General features: G+C 45.3%; 1 pseudogene; it reads right to left on the reverse strand.

The window, feature by feature from the left end:
* Positions 1-22,896, reverse strand: part of LOC139029422 (coiled-coil domain-containing protein 148-like) — a 51,285-nt pseudogene that overhangs the window by 26,173 nt on the left and 2,216 nt on the right.

Here is a 22,896-nt window from a genome sequence, read left to right on the forward strand (position 1 = left end):
ATCATGTCTGGAGGAAACCTGGCACCATCCCTACGGTGAAGCATGGTGGTGGCAGCATCAGAGAAGAATGTTTTTCAGCAGCAGGGACTGGGAGACTAGTCAGGATCCTTGATGAAAACCTGCTCCATAGCGCTCAGGACCTCAGACTGAGGTGAAGGTTCACCTTCCAACAGGACAACGACCCTAAGCACACAGCCAAGACAACGCAGGAGTGGCTTCAGGACAAGTCTTTGAATGTCCTTGAGTGGCCCAGCCAGAGCCCTCACTTGAACCCGATTGAACATCTCTGGAGAGACCTGGAAATAGCTGTGCAGCGACGCGAGAGGATCTGCAGAGAAGATATAGATATAGAAGATATAGGAAGATATAGGAAAATATAGGTGTGCCAAGCTTGTAGCGTCATACCCAAGAAGACTCAATGCTGTAATCGCTGCCAAAGGTGCTTCAACATTATACTGAGGAAATGGTCTGAATATTTACATAAATGTGATATTTAATTTTTAAAATTTTAATACATTTGCAAAAAATTCTAAAAACCTGTTTTTGCTTTGTCATTATGGGGTATTGTGTGTAGATTGATGAGGGGAAAAAACAATTTAATACATCTTTGAATAAGCCTGTAACATAACAAAATGTGGAAAAAGTCAAGGGGTCTGAATACTTTCCGAATGCACTGTATATGCTTTCCTATGTGTTCATGTGTGTGCATGTGCATGCGTGTGTGTGTGTGCGTGTGCTCATGTTCTGTAAGGATTCTTAAAGCTGTGCAGCAGTATTAGTTCAGCTGCTGACTGACAAATCCGTGCAGAGCCCCAGCCATCACTGCGAGGGCTGAGCAGCCGTACCATGTTGGAAAGAATAATTTGATGGAAAGGCAGATCCATTAAAGAACCTAAATTAATTCCGTAAATGCCAAGGAACATCATGGGGTAGCTCCATTGAATTTTAATAGCAGACAATTGGCTTCTCACTTTTCATTCGCAGTGACATATGACAAAGAAACCATGACCATTCGAAATGGAAACATTCACCAGCTAGTTCCACCAGGGGGCATAGTGCACTCTGTCAAATGGATGGCAAACCTCAGCATCCCTCTGATCCAGGGATGGGCAACTCCAGTCCTCAGGTGCTGGAGTGAAGTTACTTTTTCCCTGTCCCTAGCGAACACAGCTGATTTAAAAGAATAGCATTTTAAACTGAAGATCATGATTAGTTGATTATTGGAGTCAGGTGTGTTTGCTGGGGAAAAAGTGTGACACCAATCAGTTCCCAGAGGGTTGGAGTTGCCCGTCCCTGATAATCATCATATGACAATGGATTTAAAAACACCTACAAAAGTTGCATATCAATCAGGGGGGTCATACATCCCAAAAATCTGAGGGGCACAAAGTACATGAGGATGCCTGGGCTCCCGCTCCGGAAGTTGGAGAATTTAGCATTTTTCAAACACATGAAACAGCTTTTTCCTGCAGTAATCATTATGCTTATAGAAATCAAAGGAGGAAGGGAACCGCTTCTAAGGTATACAATAGTACTTTTTTTGTAGACAGAAGGTGCTCTTTGGTAAAAGGGGTAAATTAAAAAGAAAGGAGAACCAAGGCACTCTTCATATAACTAATTCAAATGTTAAATGGAAACATGGCCTTCGGCTGCATGGCCTTCGTCAGGGAGTACAAAGATATGATAATACAATGTCCTCTTTTGAACAACATTTTCCAACCAACCCTGATTTGAAGAGGGGGTTGTTTACAGAATTCATTGGACCACACCTAGTAAGCAATACTATACACATTAAAAAGTGAAATACTTAGATATGTTTTCAAAATGCAAATCAAGGCTAGAAGCATCAGAACCCCTGTGTATTTTTCTGCATAACTAAGCATACGTTTTGAGCTGTCTGTATCCTTTTTTAGGTTTTTAGGTTTTATTTATTCGCACCAAAGAAAGTAATTGAAAGACAAAACAGTACAGATTTTTTTTTAAACAGGTAAAAACAGTGAAAACCACACCACAAATATATGTAAAAAAAATAAAGTTTGTTCAATCAGTTAAACAAAACATATTCATCATAATTTAATTGTACATGACATACTCTGTATATAAGAAAAACCGTGTGTGTGTGTGAGAGAGAGAGAGTTAGGCTACATGGAGGTGATTATTGGGTAGTTTGATTCATCAGGCTGACCCCCAGTCTTCGCTTGAAGTTATTGAGGGATGCTGATGTTTTGGCAATGTGAAGATAAGAATTCCAGAGTATGGTACCTCTGTATCTGACAGAGAATTGACTATGTGAGGTGTGGCAGTGGGGAGGGTGAAGAGTATTACAGTGTCTTGTGTTATATAGATGGATTTCAGAATGAACCTGGAAGAATCCATTGAAGGGTTTAGGTAAACTGTCTGGGAGGCATGACTATTTGTAGATGAAAGTACATAATTAGTGTACATTAACGTCGTAAATAGACAAGATATTGAGTTTCTTAAACGAAGGTGCAGATGGAGCCAGATAATTAGGTGGCTAGTCTTGTAAATGTATTTTGTATGATGAGTAATTTGAGTAGGTAGGAGGCATATGAACTGGCCCAGACAATATTACAGTAAATGAGTTATGGGTAAATTAAGCTATAGTATAGAGTTAGGAAGCAAGCCTGATGAACCAAACCACTAATCTGTCTGATACCAACAGATTTCCTCACTTTGCTACAGACACATTGAATAGGATCTTTCCAGGATAACGTTTTAGTCAATCAGAACTCTGAGGACTGAGTAAAATCTGGGTAAAAGATTGAAAGGAATGTGAGTCTTATTCAGTACATTTAGTTTTTGCTTGCTTTTTCTAGAGTCTACCAACCTTGCCAGCAGGCATGCCAGCTAAGATAGTTAGACAAGCTAGCTACTCTAACTTGATTGATATCCTGAAATGGCTTCTTGGTAGCTAGTTATGAGGTTGGGATATTGGGAACCTATCTGGGCTAGCTAAAGCCTACTTCATAAAATTGCTAGGTGGCCAGTAGGATTACAGAGAAACAGCAACAACAACATGATCCATTATGGGCATGACGCCTCTGATGTCAAAGTGCCTCTGCGTGTCCATTGGTGGGGACAGGGACAGTGGCCGGAAAGTGCAACTTGATTAGAGGTCAAGGTAGAAGTGATTGTTAGAATTGAACATAAGTGCACTGTTTAAGTGTCCAGATAGCCGATTAATTCAGAAGAAAGTGCAGAACCAGGTCTAGGTTCAAACGTATTTGATAGAGCAACCACACCTCAGGTAAAGTGTGCTACAGAGGAAACAAAACGCTACAAAACAGGTAATAATATCAGAGCTTTGACTTGGCTGTTGGACAGAACATCAGCTTTGACCGTTCCATTTATCTCCTACTGCTCTGGTTTGATCAAACAATACTCCCTTACCTCTCCTCAAGTTGTGAATGAATTGCAGATGATGGACAATAGCTTACAATCATCCCCATAAAAAACTCCCCAAAGTAATTCATGCAGACGGAATGGGAGAGTGGTTGAACAAAGCCCTGTTGACCCTGGTACAATGACAACCATCTTCCACTCTGATTTTCAACTAGCGAACTGTAGCCAAAAGCTAAGTAGTAAGTAGTTTTGGTTATATGACTTCTCTAATCCTCATGTTCACAATTAGGCTTTACAATGACCACATATGTCTATGGATGAGCTCAGGGAATTATGTTTTCCAACAACAAACACACAGGGAAAATGTGGCAACAACACAGCTGCGATGCAGTAAAAAAATGGACGTGATTCATTTTGTGTCTAATGGAGTATGAGGAACACACATTTCTATTATCACTGTGTGCTATGTGAATAAAACTGTTTGTACCATTCACTGCTTGTGTGTATTGTGAGAGTAAAAGCATGTTTCTACCACTCACGGTCTATGTATTTCGAGAATAAAACTATGTTGAAATAACTGAGATATACTGTCTGTTGATCTTGTTTTTCATTTTCAACTTTGAGGAATACGTTTCACCACGGGACATCAATTTGAGATCAAAGTGAGAGTTTGGCAACGCAAACATTGCTTGAGGAAAGAAGACTGCCTTTTTCGTACCAAACTTCACAACAATGAGGTTTGCAATTTTGCTCAAGGGACTGATTACCAATAAGAATTGAGCCAACCTAATTGTGACTAATAGCCGTACTCGGCGCAGTCTGCGCTCCATTGACTCTGGCTCTGTTTGTGTCGAGTTGGAAGATGAGAAAGGGAGAGCGCAGGAGGAAATGGCTAGATCTATCTCATCACAGCCACTTGAGGCTGAATGTGGCCCTAAGTGTAGCATCCAGCTGGAACAGATATGAGGACAGGTCTGGGAGAGGAGAGGAGCTCCCTGGCGGTTGTCATGGAGACGGGGGAGCGGAGGCAATAGTGTGAGGGGGGGGGGGGCTGAGATGTGTCCACATAGGGTGACACGGCGCATCCTGCAGCCTGCCAAGCTCATAATTCACTGACCAGGGAGATGGAGAGTAGAGACAGAGAGTCTTAGAGCTCTGGAAGAGGATGTGTGTAGATAGGCAGAGAGAGGCCGATATTCAGTCTATTGTAGATAGTGGATTTTGATTGCATTTGATTTGAGTGCATTTGATTGAATACCAGCCAGAGTTTCCTTATGGGTGGGTGAGTTTTTTTCCAATGCGCTGTGTGCACTGGGTGTGCGCTTGGTATGTGTGCATGTAAAGGGGTGTGATGACAAATCACTTTGCTGGACTGCGTCCTAAGTGGCACCCTATTCAAATCAAATCAAATTCTATTGGTCACATACACATGGTTAGCAGATGTTAATGCGAGTGTAGCGAAATGCTTGTGCTCCTTGTTCCAACCATGCAGTAATATCTAACATGTAATCTGACAATTTCACAACAACTACCTTATACACACAAGTGTAAAGGAATGAATAAGAATATGTACATATAAATATATGGATGAGCGATGGCCGTGCGGCATAGGCAAGATGCAGTAGATGGTATAGAGTACAGTATATATATATGAGATGAGTAATGTAGGATATATAAAGTGGCATTGTTTAAAGTGACTAGTGATACATTTATTACATCCAATTTTTTATTATTAAAGCGGCTAGAGCTTTGAGTCAGTATGTTGGCAGCAGCCACTCAATGTTAGTGATGGCTGTTTAACAGTCTGATGGCCCTGAGATAGAAGCTGTTTTTCAGTCTCTCGGTCCCAGCTTTGATGCACCTGTACCGACCTCGCCTTCTGGATGATAGCGGGGTGAACAGGCAGTGGCTCGGTTGGTTGTTGTCTTTGATGATCTTTTTGGCCTTCCTGTGATATCGGGTGCTGTAGGTGTCCTGGAGGGCAGGTAGTTTGGCCCCGGTGATGCGTTGTGCAGACCTCACTACCCTCTGGAGAGCCTTACGGTTGTGAGCGGAGCAGTTGCCGTACCTGGCGGTGATACAGCCTGACAGGATGCTCTCGATTGTGCATCTGTAAAAGTTGGTGAGTGTTTTCGGTGACAAGCCAAGTTTCTTCAGCCTCCTGAGGTTGAAGAGGCACTGTTGAACCTTCTTCACCACGATGTCTGTGTGGGTGGACCATTTCAGTTTGTCCGTGATGTGTACGCCGAGGAACTTAAAACTTTCCACCTTCTCCACTACTGTCCCGTCGATATGGATAGGGGGGTGCACCCTCTGCTGTTTCCTGAAGTCCACGATCACCTCCTTTGTTTTGTTGACGTTGAGTGCGAAGTTATTTTCCTGACAGCACACTCCGAGGGCCCTCACCTCCTTCCCTGTAGGCCGTCTCGTCGTTATTGGTAATCAAGCCTATCACTGTAGTGTCGTCTGCAAACTTGATGATTGAGTTGGAGGCGTGCATGGCCACACGGTCATGGGTGAACAGGGAGTACAGGAGAGGGCTAAGAACGCACCCTTGTGGGGCCCCAGTGTTGAGGATCAGCGGGGTGGAGATGTTGTTTTCTACCCTCACCACCTGGGGGCGGCCTGTCAGAAAGTCCAGGACCCAGTTGCACAGGGCGGGGTCGAGACCCAGGGTCTCGAGCTTAATTGCGTGTTAGGAGGGTACCATGGTGTTAAATGCTAAGCTGTAGTCGATGAACATTCATAGGTATTCCTCTTGTCCAGATGGGTTAGGGCAGTGTGCATTGTGATTGCGATTGCGTCGTCTGTGGACCTATTGGGGCGGTAAACAAATTGGAGTGGGTCTAGGGTGTCAGGTAGGTTGGAGGTGATATGACCCTTGACCCTCTCAAAGCACTTAATGATGATGGAAGTGAGTGTTACGGGGCGATAGTCATTTAGCTCAGTTACTTTAGCTTTCTTGGGAACAGGAACAATGGTGGCCCTCTTGAAGCATGTGGGAATAGCAGACTAGGATAGGGTTTGATTGAATATGTCCGTAAACACACCAGCCAGTTGGTCTGCGCATGCTCTGAGAACGCGGTTAGGGATGCCGTCTGGGCCGGCAGCCTTGTGAGGGTTAACACGTTTAAATGTTTTACTCACGTTGGTCGCGGTGAAGGAGAGCCCGCAGGTTTTGGTTTTGGGCCGTGTCAGTGGCACTGTATTGTCCTCAAAGCGGGCAAAGAAGTTGTTTAGTATGTCTGGGAGCAAGACGTCGGTGTCCGTGACAATGCTTGTTTTCTTTTTGTAAACCGTGATTGACTGTTGCCCCTGCCACATACCTCTCGTGTCTGAGCCATTGAATTGCGACTCTACTTTGTCTCTATACTGATGCTTTGCTTGTTTGATTGCCTTGCGGAGGGAATAGCTACACTGTTTGTATTCGGTAATGTTTTCGGTCGCCTTGCCATGATTAAAAGCAGTGGTTTGCACTTTCAGTTTTGCGCGAATGCTGCCATCAATCCACGGTTTCTGGTTGGGGAAGGTTTTAACAGTCACCATGGTGTCACGTTCCTGACCTATTTTCTGTTGTTTTGTATGTGTTAGTCGGTCAGGGCGTGAGTGTGGGTGGGCATTTCTATGTTTTGTGTTTCTATGTTTAGGTCTTGTAATCAGCCTTATATGGTTCTCAATCAGAGACAGGTGTTTGACGTTTTCCTCTGATTGAGAACCATATATAGGTTGGCTGTTCACACTGTTTGTTTGTGGGTGATTGTCTCCTGTGTCTTCCGTGTCTGTGTCTGTGCACCACACGGGACTGTTATGGTTGTTCGGTTCGTTTATTGTAGTCTGTTCCTGTTCGTGAGTTCTGCGTGTTTTATGTAAGTTCCATGATCAGGTCTGTCTACGTTGTTTGTTTGTTATTTTGTATAAGTCAAGTATAGTTCGTGTCAGTCTTCGTCTTTTCAATAAATTCATTATGTCAACATACCTCGCTGCGTATTGGTCCACCGATCCTTCTCTCCTCTCCTCGTCCGAGGAAGAGGAAGACGACAGCCGTTACACATGGGTACAACATCACCGATGCACTTGCTAATAAACTCGTTTACCGAATCAGTGTATACATCAATGTTGTTGTCTGAGGCTATCCGGAACATATCCCAGTCCACGTGATCGAAGCAATCTTGAAGCGTGGAATCCGATTGGTCAGACCAGCGTTGAACAGACCTGAAAATGGCGTTTCCTGTTTTAGTTTCTGTCTATAGGCTGGGAGCAACAAAATGGAGTCGTGGTCAGATTTGCCGTAAGGAGGGCGAGGGAGGGTTTTGTATGCGTCGCGGAAGTTAGAGTAGCAATGATCCAGAATGCTGCCAGCCCTGGTAGCGCATTCGATATGCTGATAAAATTTAGGGAGCCTTGTTTTCAGATTAGCTTTGTTAAAATCCCCAGCTACAATAAAGGTTTACATAGAGTCCAATGAAGTTCTTTCAGGGCCGTCAAGGTGTCTGCTTGGGGGGGGATATACACGGCTGTGATTATAATCGAAGAGAATTCTCTTGGTAGATAATGCGGTTGGCATTTGATTGTCAGGAATTCTAGGTCAGGTGAACAAAAATACTTCCTGTATGTTGTTATGATCACACCACGACTCGTTAATCATAAGGCATACACCCCCGCCCTTCTTCTTATTCCTATTCCCTTTATAGTGCACTATAGTGTATATATTGAGTATACCAAATATTAGGAACACCTTCCTGTTGAGTTGCACCCCCCCCTTGCCCTCAGAACAGCCTCAATTTGTCCTTTGGATGGTGGACCATTCTTGATACACACGGGAAACTGTTGAGCATGAAAAATCCAGTAGCGTTGCAGTTTTTGACACAAATCGGTACGCCTGGCACCTACTACCATACCCTGTTCAAAGGCACTTAAATCTTTTGTCTTGCCCATTCACCCTATGAATGGCACACATACACAATCCATGTCTAAATTGTCTCAAGGCTTAAAAATCTTTCTTTAACCTGTCTCCTCCCCTTCATCTACACACGTGGATTTAACAAGTGACATCAATAAGGGATCATAGCTTTCACCTGGATTCACCTGGTCAGTCTATGTCATGGAAAGAGCAGGTTCTTAATGTTTTGTACACTCAGTGTATATAGAGTATACTTTTGATCAGGGCCCAAAGGGTGCCATTTGGGACGCATAAATAGAAAATCAAGAGTGGTTACTGTTGTATAATGACCAGCTCCTGTCTGAATCTGTAGGAGAACAGTCATTAAATCAAATAGATTAAAATGTATTTATAAAGCCCTTCGTACATCAGCTGATATCTCAAAGTGCTGTACAGAAACCCAGCCTAAAACCCCAAACAGCAAGCAATGCAGGCGTAGAAGCACGGTGGCTAGGAAAAACTCCCTAGAAAGGCCAGAACCTAGGAAGAAACCTAGAGAGGAACCAGGCTATGAGGGGTGYCCAGTCCTCTTCTGGCTGTGCCGGGCGGAGATTATAACAGAACATGGCAGCATGTCCATGTACAGGGCTCTGTGGTTGTGCAGGTCATCAGGGTACTGGCTCACAGTCATCTGGAAGCGCAGATGGTCATCTGCCAACCAGCCACAGAACCTGGAACAGTTTGGACAGAGAGCAAAGAGAAACATGTCCGGATCACCCGCTGCAGACACAACAAAACACATGCTGAGAATTTCTGTACAATGACAACCACTCTTAATGTCTCATTCCTGGCAACATTACATTTTCACCAAAGAACATCTGTCTGTATGATGAAGATCTGAGGCTTTCTTTTGTGTGTGTGTGTGTGTGTGTGTGTAGCTGTGTTTAGCAACAATGGAAATGAATATCAAGGTATTAGTAGATTAGTAATCAACTTCTCGGTGTATTAGACTCAACATGTTCCACGGCCCGCCTCCCTGGAGAGAGTAAAATCATGCACTTATATGCTCTACACACATTGTATGCTGTAGGGGGGGAGAGAAATCACCAGATATGCTATTCTCTAGAATCTACATATGCTCTATGCACCAAGCTGACTTTCTCATCTTTTATCAACATCCACACTCTATTGTCTTGTCATACGGCAGGATCTCTCTGCATAAAAACCAGAGCTTTGCTTTGATTCGTTTTGAGCAAGATATCAATTCAAAATGGTGGACTCTCAATCACCCCGTCGCACACTGTATCCTCTCAAGAGGAGCTACAGCCTTCAGGCAAAGACCACCGTAGTTGTGATCAGTCAGTTCTTTTACTTATCCAGTGCTTTTACCTATCCAGTCCTTGTAGGCGGTTCTGTATACTCTGCAGTCTGGACTGGTACTTCTCAGACGGGAACTCTGGATTATGGAGGCTGTCAGTTCAGGGTAGGGGCACTCTGAATACAAAACCTCCTCTGGAACCTGGTCTACCTCAGCCAGACAGTCGGCAGTTTTGGTGGGACAGTCCTGGAAGGATTATCTGGTTATGCCTTTTGAAAGACATGAAATACTTACATTTACATTTAAGTCATTTAGCAGACGCTCTTATCCAGAGCGACTTACAAATTGGCAACACAATCAAGAGAGATAGAATTATGCAACCTTAATGGTGAGTGACCTACGTACCTCCACTCCCAGAAACAGGGTCTCTTCCTCTATGGCCAGATACACTTTGCCAAGTTTTTCAATGATGTCTTCCTGCTGGTCCTTTACAAAGTTGACCTGTGAGTGTGTCTTGAATATCTTCAGACTTACAGACTGTGACCTCACAGGCTCTAACAGAATGAATTGTTGAACACAAACTCAGTTTCAAGGAGTTATTAATTCAGTTCTCTTCCCTCCTCTACATCCGAGAATTAACAGTCTGCCATCCTTCTCTGACATCCATCATGGTATAGAGAGCTCTGTATCTGATGAAATTTAGTGAGAGGAAATGAAAATGTATGTCTCTGTTAGAGTACAGAACCCACAGAAATTGAATGGTGAAATTGAATTTTCCCCTGTAGTTTTTCTTAATTTTCTACTTGGGTGGACAAATACAGTGAATCCTACAATCAGAGCAATTCACTGACGGCATGTTATCGGTAGTCATAGAGAAATCACTGTTAGAAATTCTGTTTCTAACAGGTTAGATTTTTGATGCCACTCAGAGGGAGGAAACTCAGGAAAGCCCCTAAATAAGATCTGGTGCAACCAATTACCCTCAGAAGTCACATAATTAGTTAAATAAAGTCCACCTGTGTGCAATCTAAGTGTCACATGATCTGTCACATGATCTCAGTATATATACACCTGTTCTGAAAGGCAGATTCTGCAACACCACTAAGAAAGGGGCACCACCAAGCAAGCCACACTATGAAGACCAAGGAGCTCTCAAAACAGGTCAGGGACAATGTTGTGGAGAAGTACAGATCAGGGTTGGATTATAAAAAAATATACAGAACTTTGAACATCCCACAGAGCACCATTAAATCCATTATTAAAAAATGAAAAGAATATGGCACCACAACAAACCTGTCAAGAGAGGGCCGCCCACCAAAACTCACAGACCAGGCAAAGAGGGCATTAATCAGAGAGGCAACAAAGAGACCAAAGATAACCCTGAAGAAGCTGCAAAGCTCCACAGCGGAGATTGGAGTATCTGTCCATAGGACCACTTTAAGCCGTACACTCCACAGAGCTGGGCTTTACGGAAGAGTGGCCAGAATTTTTCTTTTTAAAGCAAACATGTTTGGTGTGCACCAAAAGGCATGTGGGAGACTCCCCAAACATATGAAAGAAGGTACTCTGGTCAGATGAGACAAAAAGTGAGCTTTTTGGCCATCAAGGAAAATGCTATGTCTGGTGCAAACCCAACACCTCTCATCGCCACAAGAACACCAAGCATGGTGGTGGCAGCATCATGCTGTGGGATTGTTTATCATCGGCAGGGACTGGGAAACTGGTCAGAATTTAAGGAATGATGGATGGCGCTAAATACAGGGAAATTCTTGAGGGAAACCTGTTTCAGTCTTCCAGAAATTTGAGACTGGGACGAAGGTTCACCTTCCAGCAGGACAATGACCCTAAGCATACTGCTAAAGCAACACTCGAGGGGTTTAAGGGGAAACATTTAAACATCTTGGAATGGCCTAGCCAAAAAATGGCCTAGCATAAAAAATGGCCTAGCATAAAAATGCATTTTAATTCCATGTTTTAAGGCAACAAAATAGGAATAATGCCAAGGGGGTGAATACTTTTGCAAGCCACTGTATATGTATAGAAGAGAGTGGTGGTGAGGTCATTTTCGGTCACCTTCTGAAGCAGTAATGCAGTGCAGTATGTCTCAGACAGGCCATTAGGGACTCACAGATTGCCTCCCAAATGGCACCCTATTCCCTATACAGTGCACTACTTTTGACCAGAGCCCTATGGGTCCTTGTCAAAAGTAGTGCACTATAGTGAATAGGGTGCCATTTGAGACGTAACCACTGTTTTAAAGCCAGACAAAACTTCTCAAACCTTCCCTCCAAACAAATTCCTCTGACGCACAAACAAGTATGGAATCGTAATTAAGTGTTTTAAGGGAATGGTATTTAGCATGGTGGGTCACTTAGTACAAGAAGCATGCAGGCGGCTAGAGAGAGGAGAGTAGGCAGTAGCTCCATTATGGTGAGGCTCTCAGGTGGGCAGGACTGAGTGGGGGGGACAGCAGGGGCTGGATGAAAGAGAAGATGAGTGGGGGATGGAGGTACGCCAGAGACTGACTCACTCACACAGGGGCAGGCAGGCAAGCAGACAAAATGGCTGGCAGTGGATTCCTCATCCCCCTATATGGCCCACTTTCAAAGACATCCCTTCTCCTGCCTGCTCTTAATCCCACCATTCGCTCCCTGAGAATGAAAAAGCCTCCAGGAGTCAAAAGGAGAATTAACTAAAGAGAGGTGACTTACGTAGCGAGGAGTTCTAACAAACACCAGATTCATGGGGAATGAATGCTGTATTGTGTGCAACCAGAGGACTTTTGGTAGGATCTAGGTAGGATCTGCAAAGTACGGCCTATTATTTTGGTACCTGTAGAGATTGAATGCCTTAAGATTCATCGCAGTATATTGTGTGGAATTAAAAAACAGATCCACAGTTTTCACAAACAAAGTCAAGGGCTCCACTTTCATATGGAGAAAAATAAGTTCCTCTGCAGCTTTCTGAAACAGTGGGCACAGAGCCCCTCAGCTCCCCTCTCAGGTCATGGGATGCGTCCCAAATGGCACCCTATCCCCAGAGCCCTGGTCAAATGTAGTGCACTACACAGGGAATAGGGTGCCATTTGGGACGCGTCCGTGTCGTTACCTACCTGCTGGAGTACCTGCTCTCAGTCTGCCGGCTGAGGAAGCTGGTGGTGTTGCTGGTGTTGGACTTCACTCAGTCTGTACTGCAAGTCCTCCGTCAGCTGCCAGATGGGCTCCACAGTGGTACACCTGAACGCCTCCCGCTCACTCTCCAGAAACAGCTCTAATGAGACACCCACACACACACACACACACACACACACACACACACACACACACACACCACACACAACACCACACACACACACACACACACACACACACACCACACACACCACACACACACACACACACACACACACACACCACACCACACACACACACAGTATGGTATTGTCTCACTCAATAGGGACTGGAACAGAATCTACACACTCAGGACTGAGAGGGGTACCGTGGTCCAGTAGCTCATAGAGGATGCCCATGTCTGTTCTACTGGCCAGACCATTTGGTTCCAGACATCCTTGCAGCTCAGCTTCAGCCTTTTCCCTGCTGCATGGAAAGAGAGCAAAGGGAATTCCATTAAGCATACATCATACTGTACCAAGCACTACTGAACACAGACTGCTTCTCAAATGGCAACCTATTCCCTCTGTAGTGCACTACTTTGACCAGGACCCATAGGGAAAAGGTTGCCATTTGGGACGCATCAATACAGTGTTCCGAACATGCTCATCCATTAGTCCCAGCTAAAATATAATGGGATTGTAACTATAGAAACAAACTTTTTCTCCCTTCTCTTATATCACCTTCACGCTAATGAATCCAGTGGCTATGTGTGGTTGCCGTGGTGCGGTCGGTCAATCTGTGTGTCTGTCTTCAGAGAAGGCTCATTACAGAAACCCACGCTTGTGTACACCATTAACCTTGGATCGCACCGACACAGTCATTACCCCGAGAACAGCCTACACCCCAGAGCTAGCGCTGCCCTTCTCACTTCACAACGCATGACACCAGCGCATGACACCAGCGGGCCGCGGCAGCCCAATGCTTCCTCTGCTTCTGCCTCATCATCACACCAGGGAGAGTTCATTTTACAATGCATCAGAAGCTAGCTAGCACCCTCCACTGAGCTACCCATTCCATCTCTCTCTTTCTTTCTTTCTTTCTTTCTTTCTTTCTCTCTCTCTCTCTCTCTCTTTGTCTGTCTTCTTTGGTCACGGAAAGCCATTTCAAATCACCCATCTCTCATTTTACTGGGGCTTATTTTAGTTTCGAGCAGTGCTTGCCAGAACTGAATGTGGCTGAGTAGGGTGGGTAGTAGGCTACAGACTACAATACAGTATATGGTGTAGTGGTTCATGGTAATGTGTGCTGGGAGGGGTTTCTTATCCTGCATTGGCTAGTCTGCTGTTCTCTCTGCTCCATACCTGTCTGGGCTGCCTCAGTAGGGAGCTCTTTTTGGTCTCCTTGGCTGCACGGAGAGCCCTCTTCACCTGAAAGACAGCTCTTAAATCAGCCAACAGCTACCTGTGGAACACCGTGGTCATTATAAATCCTCTCTCACAAGTTTATGATAACATGATCACATTATGGTAGCATTAGCATGTAATCGCTGATATCATTATGACCAATCATGACCAAGGCATAGACTGTAATCATGGAAGATTATGTCCGCATCCCAAAAGTCACAGCCTAAATTCACTTTATGTTCTTTTGACCAGGACCTATGGGTAAAAGTAGTGCACTATGTAGGGGATAGGGTGCCATTTGGGACTCGGACCATGAGTAATACATGGTATAAACATGACCAAAAAGGAGTACTCTCCTTAGTGCTCTATGTTCCTAGCTTACTGAGCAATACAGAATGAGAGATTGGTCCATTTTCTTCTTGTTATGCTTCATGGGGAAAATTGTCTTTATTCAGCAGTTCATTCAGTGTGTGTGGGGTTTTGCCTTTGAAATATTTACTTTGAAAGGCTCATAATCTGCAGGAATTCATGTGAAACATTATCGCCGTCGAACACTTGAAAGGAAAACACACATTGGTAAATTAAAATATTCAGGGGGAACATGCACAAGGCATGTTTCTGGTGGGAACAGAAGGAGGGGGTGAGTATCTTAATCTCCTGTCATTTATTTGCCTTTTCCGTTATGAAAATGCTCTCTCGGTGCAGCCCTCTATACTGTCCTCTACCGCAGTGAAAGTGCCCTTAGTTGTGTTCCATGTGTACAGTCTTAGGGAAAAAAAGGGAAAAAATAAATACATAAATAAATAAATACAAATCTAGAACCTTAAAGGGTTCTTCGGCTGTCCCCATAGGAGAACCATTTGAATAACCCTTTTTGGTTCCAGGTAGAACCCTTTCGGGTTCCATGTACAACCCTTTCTACAGAGGCTTCTACCTGGAACCAAAAAAGGTTATCCTATGGGGACAGCCGAAGAACCCTTTTTTCTAAGACTGTAAGGGAGAAAAGGATGTTTGATGCCGCAAAACAAGTGAAACTACAAATAAAACATATCGGTGACATGAGATTAAACCACACACCTACAAGCACAGGCAAACCACTGCTCTTGAGTACCCTGCTCGAAACCCCAGCCATTAAAAGTAGGCTGTGAATTCTCCCTTTACCATGTGTTTACCTAGGGATCTTATCAGGATCTCTCCTTCAAAGATGTAAGGCCTTAGTATCCAGGACACTCCCACTCTCTTACTGGAAAGTCAATCATCTGATCACATCCTGCGGCGACTCCCCTCTACCACCACTGGGAAATCCACAACAGAAAGCCTGCCTTTCAGCGTGGCGGTCGTATGCAAACACTGGTTGCCTTATCTGGTCCATGCAGAGAGCTGAATTGGAGGGAGCCATGGGCAACCGTAATGAGACACAACAACAACAACCAAAGCTGCTGCCACAGTTTACCAATTAAAACACTGCAGGTCTACAAGCATAATCCTCATGCCCCCTAGGGTTAACTTCTCACAGTGCTAGGATGCAAAAAGATTGGGAACTTCAAACAGCTTTATGGTTGATCCTCCTGCAGACTCATGAATATTCAAATTTGATGTTGATATTCTTCTTAAATCTTATATTTTTTTGGAGAGCCCATTTACAGTAGGTTACGTAATGGTCTGCTGTTTTATAGTAAATCCGCTCCGCCGGATCATTGGAGATCGTATGTGTGTGTGTGTGTGTGTGTGTGTGTGTGTGTGTGTGTGTGTGTGTGTGTGTGTGTGTGTGTGTGTGTGTGTGTGTGTGTGTGGTTGGTGTGTGTTCGTTCATGCCCATGATCTTTAAACTCTGAATGAAGGTTTCTAGCACCGTAAAACTGAATTATGATTCAGAAAGAGCCCATGGTTGTTCACTTGAGAAAGAACACCAACTCCATATAAATATGTCCTCAGATGTAAATGATGTTGCAGATATCATGCAGAGGCGTAAATGCACTGTTCAGTCTTTCACCTTTTCATTATTTCAACAGATCTGTCACCCATCAACTGTCTCCATACTGAAAGTTGGACATACAGAATCAGTATGTTGCCTAAAAGAAAAGCTGAACTATTAAATCAATGAGGTAGCTTGCACCTAAGGATGTTCAGGAGCCCGCCTCCCGGGTGGTCTAAGGCACTGCATCGCAGTGCTAGCTGTGCCACCAGAGATTCTGGGTTCGAGCCCAGGCTCTGTCGTAGCCGGCCGCGACCGGGAGGCCCATGGGGTGGCGCACAATTTGCCCAGCGTCGTCTGGGTTAGGGAGGGTTTGGCCGGCAGGGATATCCTTGTCTCATCGCGCACTAGCGACTCCTGTGGTGGGCCGGGCGCAGTGCACGCTGACCAGGTCGCCAGGTGTACGGTGTTTCCTCCGACACATTGGTGCGGCTGGCTTCCGGGTTGGATGTGCATTGTGTCAAGAAGCACCACGGCTTGGCTGGGTTGTGTTTCGGAGGACGCATGGCTCTCGACCTTCGCCTCTCCCGAGTCCGTACGAGGTTGCAGCGATGAGACAAGACGGTAACTACCAATTGGATACCATGAAATTGGGGAGAAAAAAGGGGTACATTTTTTTTTTTATAATAAAAGAATGTTCAAGAGCATACTGTACTATGGAATAACAAAATATATATCGTACCAAATTAAACTTTATACTTTATACATTCTTCAGCCCTTTGCTTCTGTTATGGGCTTGTATTCACAAAGTGTCTCAGAGAAAATCAAATCAACAATATCTACCTTTTGAGCAATGTGTGCAGACTCCAGTTGGTATCAACTATGGCTTGTAGTTTCTCATATTCAGCCGGTTTATACTGAGCTTCCAAGGCTGTCCTTCAGTAGAGTCAGTTTCTCTATATCAATGAAAGGAAGCATCAAACTACAAGATAGAGCTGTGTTCTAGTAAGCATTGAGCATGTGAAAAGTGCATTAACTATCAATCACTCAATCAACTGTGAATTCTTAGGTCAGGTGTTATTTATGCTGATGACAGAAGAGGAAGGAAGTGAGACAGAAACGGCACATCCTCTGTCTTCAACTGCATCCCAAATGGCATCTTATTCCCCATGTAGTGCAATACTTTTGGCCACTACTTAGGGAATGGGGTGCCATTTGGGACGCAGCCTTCGTGATGAGATATATCCTATAGGGAGCAGGAAGGAGAGAGGGAGGAAACAAACTGGCCATGTCAGACACGCGGGTCCTGACTAGTTCAGCTGGGACTCCATGAGACAGGTGAATAAACACGAGGCATGCTGCTGCTACTGACAACGCAGATATAAAGGTCCTGGCAGACGGTTATGAGGTGAGTGAGTCTAGAGGAAAGAGCAGTAAGCATTGGTTCAGATTGGAGCTGAGCTGACTTACCTAAATATTTTGATCGGTTGCTGGTTATAAAGCCATGTAGGTCTCTTCCACTCATAGCTTCTCATCTGTTTATTAATAGTACATGTGATTTAAACAAGGAATTTGAGGTAACACTTTACATTAATTTACCCCGTATACCTGTGTGATAGTAACACAGTTATTACTCTTGTGACAACACTGTAGTAATATGTTATGTATTATTACAACATTGTAATCACACATAATTTTGTCAAGTAAAATCAGCCAGGAGGAAAAAATGAATATGTAAATAGGAAGGTTCGTTAAAGTTTGACAGAAAGGTCACCACACCACCTACCTGCTGTTGCTTTAATCAGTTTAGGCCTATTCTAAGGATTAACATTTACATTAAAGAACTTAATGGGAAAAACCACTATCACTCAATTTCTCCCAAAACAGCCTATTCAACATTCAGGGTCTAAGAGGTTATAGAAATAACCTCTGAATTCTCATCAGGGCCCAGTTTTTCAAACGCAATCTGTCTGGATTTTGCCTATCGGATAGGACTAAATGCATAGAAATAGAATGAATAGAATGGATGAATCAGTGACTTGAATGGGGACTCTCGTTCTATTTGTTCTATTTCTATGCATTTAATCCTTTCCGACAGGCGAAATTCAGATAACTTTAGAAAAACTGGTCCCAGGCCTTCTGTGCATGAAAGTGTCTGTGCATGAAAGTGTCTGTGCATGAAAGTTAACAACAGATGGTACACTGTAAACAGTGTGGAACTGTAAACAGACGTGCCCGAATATCACTTGGGTTAATCTAATGTGGAATATCCTCTTAAATACATTTAGAATTCATCATGTAAATGACTTGTAATATAAAAATTCTGGTGTACTTTATTATGGTAAATTACACTCAGTAAAAAAGTGAATTGATACAGTTTCAATCCCTATCATAACCTAAGCAAAACTGATAAGTGGAGGCTGACATCAAATTACATTTAAAGTAGAAATCAATTTAACATGGTAGGACTGTGGGAGGGCGTTGAGGAAAGAGCCAAAGGGAATAATAATTCATGCTGAAGTGTATTGAGGTTTCTCTACATTGTTTTGGATTAATTCCATCCATACCTAAAGTGTGGAAGATATTTTTCACAATAGAGCATCAATGTCCATATCAGTGACCCATACAGAGAGTGAGTTACAGTATAGGATTACATATAGCTGAGAGGAAGGACGATATGAAGCGAGAGGGTTTACTCCGCCCAAAATCCGTCCACGAAAATAATATCACGAAGTAAGGCATCTTTGTATGGAGATCAATGAGAGAGTGTTGAATTTGGTCAACAGAAAATGTAATTGCTAATTTGCTACGTCAGGATTATTTGATCGAATAGAAGATTCGTAAGGGTTAGGTTGTTGTTGCGAATGCACTGATATAACTGGACTGATATAATTGGACGCACGTGGCAACTTCTGAAAAAAACGTTATATTGGAGTCGTGCATGTTGTTCACATGTGTATCTGCCCTCGGACTGGCTAGAATGGTCCAGCTGATCTCGCCTCCTCCCGCCCGCCTTCCATATTTGACGACATATAGGCCTATTTCCATTGTTAGAGCGGTCACGCGACTATTTTGTCAATATAATACAACATCTTTTCTTATACAGTGGCAAAATTGGTCATCGAACTTGATCTGATCGTCATCTAAGTCACAACAATAGACCAACATAGTGTGCTTAAACTAATAACACACAAATGATTGTATTTTTCTTGTCTATATTGAATACATCATTGAAACATAGGTTGGGGAAAGTATGTGAACCCCTAGGCTAATGACTTCTCCAAAAGCTAATTGGAGTCAGGAGTCAGCTAACCTGGAGTCCAATCAATGAGACGAGATTGGAGATGTTGGTTAGAGCTGCCTTGCCCTATAAAAAACACTCACAAAATTTGAATTTGCTATTCACAAGAAGCATTGCATGATGTGAACCATACCTCAAACAAAATAAATCTCAGAAGACCTAGGATTAAGAATTGTTGACTTGCATGAAGCTGGAAAGGGTTACAAAAGTATCTCTAAAAGCCTTGATGTTCATCAGTCCATGGTAAGACAAATTGTCTGTAAATGGACAAAGTTCAGCACTGTTGCTACTCTCCCTAGGAGTGGCCGTCCTGCAATGATGACTGCAAGAGAACAGCGCAGAATGTTCAATGAGGTTAAGAAGAATCCTAGAGTGTCAGCTGAAGATTTACAGAAATCCCTGGAACATGCTAACATCTCTGTTGACGGGTCTACGATACGTAAAACACTAAACAAGAATGGTGTTCATACGAGGACACCACGGAGAAGCCACTGCTGTCCAAAAAAAACATTGCTGCACGTCTGAAGTTTACAAAAGTGCACCTGGATGTTCCACAGCGCTACTGGCAAAATATTCTGTGGAGAGATTAAACTACAGTTGAGTTGTTTGGAAGGAACACAACACTATGTGTGGAGAAACAAAAGGCACAGCTCACCAACATCAAAACCTCATCCCAACTGTAAAGTATGGTGGAGGGAGCATCATGGTTTGGGGCTGCTTTGCTGCCTCAGGGCCTGGACAGCTTGCTATCATCGACGTAAAAATGAATTCCCAAGTTTATCAAGACATTTTGCAGGAGAATGTTAGGCTATCTGTCCGCCAATTGAAGCTCAACAGAAGTTGGGTGATGCAACAGGACAACGTCCCAAAACACCAAAGTAAATCAACAACATAAGAAAATACATCTTCTGGAGTGGCCCAGTCTGTAACGGCTTTCTTCTGTGGACGAAGGAGAGGACCAAAGCGCAGCGTGGTAATTGTCCATAATGTTTAATTAAAGACAATAAATGTGAACACTACAAAATACAAAACAACAAATGTGGAAAAACGGGAAAACTAGACACACAACATAGAATGCCCACTCAGCTCACGCCCTGACCACACTAAAACAAAGAAAACACAAAAGAACTATGGTCAGAACGTGACAGTACCCCCCCTTCCCCCCAAGGTGCGGACTCCGGCCGCAAAACCTGAACCTATAGGGGAGGGTCTGGGTGGGCATCTGTCCGCGGTGGCGGCACTGGCGCAGGACCCCAATCCACCATAGTCTTTGTCCGCTTCAGTGACGTCCTTTGAGCGGCGACCCTCGCCGCCGACCCTGGCCTGGGAACCCTAATAAAGGGCCCCACCGGACTGAGGAGCGCCTCTGGACTGAGGGGCAGCTCCGGACTGAGGGGCAGCTCCGGACTGAGGGGCAGCTCCGGACTGAGGGGCAGCTCAGGACTGAGGGGCAGCTCAGGACTGAGGGGTAGCTCATGACTGAGGCGTAGGCTCATGGACTGAGAGTAGCTCATGACTGAGAGGTAGCTCATGACTGAGAGATAAGCTCAGGACTGAGGGGCAGCTCCGGACTGAGGGCAACTCCGGACTGAAAGGGCACTCCGGACTGAAGGGCAGCTCCGGACTGAAGGGCAGTCATGCAGCTCCTGACTGGCGGGCGGCTCTGGCAGCTCCTGACTGGCGGGCGCTCTGGCAGCTCCTGACTGGCGGGTGGCTCTGGCAGCTCCTGACTGGCGGCGGTTCTGGCAGCTCCTGACTGGCGGACGGCTCTGGCGGCTCCTGACTGACGGAGCTCTAGCGGCTCCTGACTCAGGACAGACGGACAGACGGGCTCAGATGGCGCGTGACAGACGGGCGGCTCAGACGGCGCTGGGCAGACGGACAGCTCAGATGGGCTGGCAGACGGGCAGCTCAGATGGCGCTGGGCAGACGGGCAGCTCAGGCGGCGCTGGGCAGACGGGCAGCTCAGACGGCGCTGGGCAGACGGGCAGCGCAGCGGCGCTGGGCAGACGGCAAACTCTGGCCTGCTGAGGCGCACAGTAGGCCTGGTGCGTGGTGCCGGAACTGGTGGTACCGGGCTGGGAACACGCACCACTGGGCGAGTCGGGGGAGCAGGAACAGGGCGTACAGGGCTCTGGAGATGCACAGGAGGCTTGGTACGTGGTGCCGGAACTGGTGGTACCGGACTGGGGACACGCACCACTGGGCGAGTGCGGGGAGGAGGAACAGGACCCACAGGGCTCTGGAGACGCACAGGAAAGCCTGGTGCGTGGTGTTGGCACTGGTGGTACTGGGCTGGTGCGAGGGGCTGCCACAGGCGGACTGGTGCGTGGAGAAGGCACCGGATAGACCGGACCGTGGAGACGCACTACAGGTCTCGAGCACCGAGCCTGCCCAACCCTACCTGGCTGAACGCTCCCCGTAGCCAGGCCAGTGCGGCGAGGTGGAATAGCCCGCACTGGGCTGTGCTGGCGAACCGGGGACACCATGCGTAGGGCTGGTGCCATGACCCCGGCCCAAGGAGACGCACTGGTGACCAGATGCGTAGAGCCAGTTTCATGGCACCTGGCTCGATGCCCACTCTAGCCTGGCCGATACGAGGTGCTGGAATGTACCGCACCGGGCTATGCACATGCACCGGGGACACCGTGCGCTCCACCGCATAACACGGTGCCTGCCCGGTACGACGCTCTCCACGGTAAGCACGGGGAGTTGGCTCAGGTCTCCTACCTGGCTTAACACCACTCCCCGTGTGCCTCCCCAAGAAATTTCTGGGGCTGCCTCTCTGGCTTCCAGCCGCGCTTTCGTGCAGCCTCCTCATAACACCGCCTCTCCGCTTTCGCTGCCTCCAGCTCAGCTTTGGGCGGCGATACTCACCAGCCTGTTCCCAAGGTCCTTGCCGTCCAGTATTTCCTCCCAAGTCCAGGAGTCTTGTGTTTTCGGCCGCTGCTGTTGCTGTCCTTTACCACGCTGCTTGGTCCGTTTTGGTGGGTGGTTCTGTAATGGCTTTCTTCTTGGACGAAGGAGAGGACAAAAGCGCAGCGTGGTAATTATCCATAATGTTTAATTAAAGACAATAAACGTGAACACTACAAAATACAAAAACAACAAATGTGAAAAAACGAAACAGTTCTGTTTGGTGCAGACACACGAAGACAGAAAACAACCACCCACAAAACCCAACACAAAACAGGCTACCTAAATATGGTTCCCAATCAGAGACAATGACTAACACCTGCTCTGATTGAGAACCATATCAGGGCCAAACACAGAAACGGGAAAACTAGACACACAACATAGATTGCCCACTCAGCTCACGTCCTGACCAACACTAAAACAAAGAAAACACAAAAGAACTATGGTCAGAACGTGACACAACCCGATTGAGATGCTGTGGCATGACCTCAAGAGAGCAGTTCACACCAGACATCCCAATAATATTGTTACGTCCGTCGTTAAATGAAGACCAAGGTGCAGCGTGGTAGACGTACATTTTCTTTAATTTAAATGTTCCACCAAAAAACAATAAACAACTCAACGAACGTAAAGCTAGGAGTGCAAACCATGCAACACACAAAGACAAGATCCCACAACAGAAGGTGGG

The sequence above is a fragment of the Salvelinus sp. IW2-2015 genome, linkage group LG2 (assembly GCF_002910315.2).
Source record: "Salvelinus sp. IW2-2015 linkage group LG2, ASM291031v2, whole genome shotgun sequence".
Classification (NCBI taxonomy): Eukaryota; Metazoa; Chordata; class Actinopteri; order Salmoniformes; family Salmonidae; genus Salvelinus; species Salvelinus sp. IW2-2015.